Source organism: Chinchilla lanigera, unplaced genomic scaffold, assembly GCF_000276665.1.
Source record: "Chinchilla lanigera isolate Chin_1 unplaced genomic scaffold, ChiLan1.0 scaffold00044, whole genome shotgun sequence".
NCBI classification, from domain to species: Eukaryota; Metazoa; Chordata; class Mammalia; order Rodentia; family Chinchillidae; genus Chinchilla; species Chinchilla lanigera.
In genome coordinates this window covers 17,459,624-17,464,742 of record NW_004955445.1, presented here as the reverse complement: position 1 = coordinate 17,464,742, position 5,119 = coordinate 17,459,624, and the positions used below count along the sequence as shown (strand labels likewise).

The following is a 5,119-nucleotide window of genomic DNA, read 5'->3' as shown; positions in this document are numbered from 1 at the left end:
CACACACACACACACACACACACACACACACACACACATACACACACACGACCTGAAGTGTAGCTCAGTGTAAAGTCCTGGGTTCAATCTGATATCTGCAAAAGCCAAATCAAACCAAACCAAAATCTAATCAAACAAAACCCACCAATAAGCCCTGCAGAGGTAGGGCCTCACTTCTAAAGTTTCTGATTGGAATGGACTTTTAAATTTTGTATGTCTGCAAGTTCCTGGGTGATGCCAGTGCAAATGCTGCTGGCATTGAGATCTACCAATCTCGTGTACCCATTGTGAGTACCTAATTGGTTAGCTGAGTGTTGAGTGGTTTGGGGAATGGTGGAAACTGGATCATAGGAAAGATATTTACCTTCAAGGTCCAAATTTCATTGTTTATGTGATTCTCTTCCCCTTAAAACTGGATTTCATGAGTATATAGCATGAGTTTTTATAAGGGGCCCAACAATAATATATCTGTGCCTTGATATATTGTTAAGGCAAGACAATATGAGTAGAAGAGTCAAAAGTGTGTACTCTTTCCAATATGTGATCTCTTTAGGAGTCTGTCATTTTCATAGTTTGGCTTATAAATCTAGGCCATCTGTATAGATGACCTAGTCTATGCCCCTGGTGACAACTGTCCCCATAGACCTGGCTTCTATTCCTGTTTTAAAAACTTGACTTTATTGGCTCAGAACTAGTGTTGGAAGAAGGAGGTGTGGGAAATGGCCAGGGAACAAAGAGACCACAGCAGATACAGCTGCCTTTGCCCTGTCGTGAGGTTTATTTTACAGCACATCGTACGTCTTCAGAAGATGAGCTGAGTTGGTTAACTTTTTCCATCCCCAAATGCCTCTTGCTTTGCACATGTATTTCAAAGGCTCAGAGTACTGTGCTGAATATTGTCTCAACCACAGGCCTTTCCATCCTGCAGCTGGTGAGTCTTATATTCAAAAGAGCCTGGGACTTTCCAAGTGTTGATGTCACATCCTTAGCAGCTCTCCTCTGTCCTCTCTTGGGATTGGCTTGCCACAGCTATGCCTACCCGAAGATAAGCATGAGTGGCTTCATCTGTTTGGCCTGGATGCTGACATAATTGTTCTCATCCAGGTGTTCCCAGGTCTGTTTACCTTGGGCAGTTTTATTACCAGTTAAAGAATTGCTTTCCCCTTTCCCTCCTTTCATTCTCATCACTGACAGCTTCCTCTTCCCCACAGATCTACTTTCTGTTGGTTCTCAGCAGTTAGGATAATCTGCCATGCACATTAGCAGCAGAGACAATAGGTGCCCTATATTCATCCCTACCTTTCAGAGTGCTCTGGCTTCCAACTGCAAGCATCTGCATCACTGTGACTCAGGGCTCTCTCCCTCCAACCCATAACCCCCACACTCTGCTTGCACAGCAAGCCAGTTGCTCTGGAAGATTCCTTATATAACGACTCCTAGGCATTGGTATGTACACAACCCAAATCATTTGTTTCTACACGAGATAATTCTGGTATGCTTTGTACTATTTCCCAGAATTCTGTCATGGTAGCTGGTTTAAAAGCACATCACATTTTGGCTACATTTCAAGTATTTGTATATTTAGCAGCTATTTATTGAGTGCCTCCTTTTTGCTAGGCATTGTGTTAGATTCAGGATATACCTAATAAGTGAAGCAGACATGGTTCTTGAAGTCTAGTGAGAGGAATGAATAATAAATGATCCTGCAGAAATGTACAATTTCAAAATCAAGATAATGCTACTATTGCCACCAAGAGGTACGTGATAAAGGAAGTAAGTGACTTACTTCTATGATGAAGTGGTTGGAGGAAACCTCACTGAGGAGGAGGTGGTTTTGAACCTAGGACTTGAGAGTCAACTGCAGGAAGAGGTGGGAAATAGAATGTGCAAAAGTGTTGTAACAGGAGAGAATTTAGGATTTTTTAAGTGGAAAGAGGGCCAATGGAAGAAGAAGGGATAGCAATACCCAGTTCAGTGGGAGAGGCAGGTATGGGCCAGATCATCCATGATCATGGGTGGACATGTGTGCATATATTGTATGTGTCCATATACCCACAAGTGCTATAACCTCTCCCTTTGTGTTTGTATTCACCTAATGGTATGATAGTGAAATAAAATATGTCTGCATCTTGATTTTATGTGCATCCATAGAATTATGCCTCTGTATATGTGGGTTTGTTTTCAAATATACTTTCTTGTGTTTGTTTATAGGTATATATTCATGTATTTTTACCAGGATCATATTTGGGTCTGCAGACCTGTTAATTAATGCAAGAATGTGCTTCTGTGTGAAATGTGTGATGTGGACATCATGTGTATATTTGTGCGTGACTATGTGTGTGTCACGTTGTACGTATGTGTAGATGGCTGTTTGTGTGCATTTTATGTGTATATAAATTGTGTGGGTATCTGTGTTGCTGTGTGAAGCTCTGGAAGCAGTTTTGTCCTCAACCAGACCACAAAAGCTTGGAATTTTTATGGCCTACATTTGCTAGCAACATGCAAACTTTATTTGCAGTTACAGTTGTGCCTGGCTTTATTTTATATTTTCAACATTCCTGGCCTTTAAAAATCTGAGTTCTAAATATTTGTGTGAATGGCATGAAGATGTGTGCAATCCTCTTGGCTTCTGTATATCAGCTTCAGTTAGGTCCAGATCCTTACCCTTGTCTTTTTGAGTTAGTAACTTTATTTAGAAATGAGCCTCAGACCTGGGGTAGAGTAGTTTTCTTAGGCAGCTTTATGTTTTTTTTTTCCTCTGCCAGTTAATAGCCTAGTTGTAAGATGATCCAGCAGCTTGAGTGTGGGTAAATCAAACACAAAGAAGCCATCTCAGAGCTCTGTGGATGTTTTCACAGGCTGAAGGTGTCAGAGAAATAGAGATAATGACTCCCTGGAAAAGAACATGAGCAGCCAGTGCTTGAGCTGTTACTTCCTTGAGAGCAAGTGGGCCTGGTCCTTTGAGTGGAACTTCTTTCAGCTCTCTGTCCTGGCAAGCCACCAAAAATAATTTTCCCTGCATAGTCATGGGACACAGGCTCTGGCATGATTCCTTTTCTCCATGCAGCATGTCCTTTTTCGTGCCCTATTTGTTTTTCCAGCTAGACTGGTAGGTTGGGGTGAGGCCTTATAAAGGCTGTTGAGTCTACTTTATGCACACTTCTCTCATGAATGACCATTGTTCCTCTACTTCAACAGACTTGTGGTAGATTGGTTGTGTTGATGTCCTCAATTGGTGGCCTCCTTGGATCAATACCCTTAACACTTTAACTTCATAACCCCTCCTGCTTTGTCCCTAAGCTTGGCCATATGATTTACTTTGGCCAGTAAGAGGCTAGCAAACTTGATGCAAGCACAGATGGGAAAAAGCCCTGTGAGCTTTTACTTTTGCTTTTCTGTAATCACCTTAAGAATAAGGCCATGCTAGCCTGCTAAAAGATCTAGGTCCACATGCAGAAGGAGTAAGTTGCCCCAGCCAAAGGCATCTAAGACTAACTCTTATTTAGTGAACCTACCCAACCAAGCCCCGATGATCAGAACCACTTAGTCAACCCACAAGAAATAATAAATGGTTGTAGTTTAAAGCTAGTTTAAAAACAGCTTGTTGTTCAGCTATGGCTGACATACCCCTCAATGGTAGGGTGCTTATGGCCATTGGAGGCAGTGCATTTCATTGTGTGCCAACTCTGATATGGCAAAGTTAGAATCCATCTTTCTAATACTCTGACCCTGCCCTATGGGTATTGGTGGAATAAATCCTTTCTTTCATGGGTGATCTCCAAGTATTATTTTCTGATAATGATCACATTGTTAACTGTACCATTCTCCAACCTGAGTTCCTCTCATAGAGATGATTATCCTTAAATAAACTGGGTTATGTCATACCTTGCTAAAAAACCCTTCCATCATTTCTCATTATGCTTAGATTAAAATCCAAATTCCTTCCTGTTTCCCTGCACCATTCAGTGTCTTTGTCTCAATTCATCGTGAGTCATGCTCATCCTTGCTCATGACCAGCTGTCTTTATATTTCTTGACAGTATTAAGTTGTTTCTCACTGGATGGGCTTTTCTCATTCTGTTCTCCCCTGCCTAGGAATGAATGCATGCTGACGTGACTAAATCTTTTCTTCTCTGGGCCAAATATCACCAATGTTTGCGTTATTCTTCACTTGGTGTAGATTTAGGGTTTCTCACTATTCTGACTGCCTGTACTAGTATCCTGCTGCCCCACCTGGAATGTGATGCTCAGAGTTGTTCTTCTCGTATTCTCTTTGGAGGAAGTCTACACACACCAAAGGGATACTGCCCACCAAGAAAGACAGGACCACACATGTTCATTTGTGGTGAGTATGCTGGACAGGTAAATGGAAAGTGCCTGTGACAGAATATCAGGCTTCCAACAAGTTCATAGTAAAGGCGTTGGAGCTTCTGCTATATGAGAAGTTGGTGCATATACAGATTGACAGAGCAGGAAGGAAGAGTCACTGAGAATTTGTCCTTGAGGCTCCCCTTTAGGTCAGCCCTGGGCGGAAGAAGGTTAGAAAAGGCTAATGTGTGTCTATTAGCACAGGGAAGCCAGAGTCCTTCTCAGTTGCATATGATACTCTTCCCTTTAACCTGACCCCGAAGAGAGTGTGTCTTCCAGTAATGGATAAACACAGAGTCTAGTCATAGACTAGTAAAAGTTAAGCAATAGTAACTCATTATTGTGGTACCTGTATCATTATTGTAATGCCTGTACTCTAAAATGGGCACTTTCTAAGCCCTTAATTTGCTTTGTGTACCTAAAACCTTCAGAACAACCCTTTTAGGGAGAGCTTGTTGAAACTAGTTGCTTCCTAACCAATTAGTTGCACAGCAGAATGACCAGAGGAGCAATGAAAACAAAGCAAGAAAAGATTACTGGCTGATAGATTTCAGATGAGCCTCCAGCCAAAGGAACACTGCTAAAATCTTGGCCACCAGGGCAGCACTATTGGAAGGTGCTAGGGCTCTTCAACAGGTGAAGCCCTGTAGGAGTCCTCAGGTCATTGGGGTTGTATGCTTGAATGGGACTGTGCTATCTCATTCTCTCTCTCTCTCTCTCTCTCTCTCTCTCTCTCTCTCTCTCTCTCTCTC

The 5,119-nt window shown here is 42.0% G+C and overlaps 1 long non-coding RNA gene across 3 annotated transcripts in view; it reads left to right on the top strand.

Annotated features, from left to right (window-relative positions):
* The window catches only part of LOC102006838, a 20,281-nt gene that overhangs the window by 813 nt on the left and 14,349 nt on the right, over window positions 1–5,119 (top strand). The window contains exon 1 of one of the 3 annotated variants that reach the window (XR_001235560.1): window positions 1,631–1,757. The exons of 1 other annotated variant lie outside the window; for it this stretch is intronic. This is a non-coding gene — a long non-coding RNA (uncharacterized LOC102006838). Of the gene's footprint in view, window positions 1–1,630; window positions 1,758–4,103; window positions 4,345–5,119 lie in introns of those variants that run through there. One more of the 3 variants, XR_001235559.1, reaches the window with a different exon arrangement.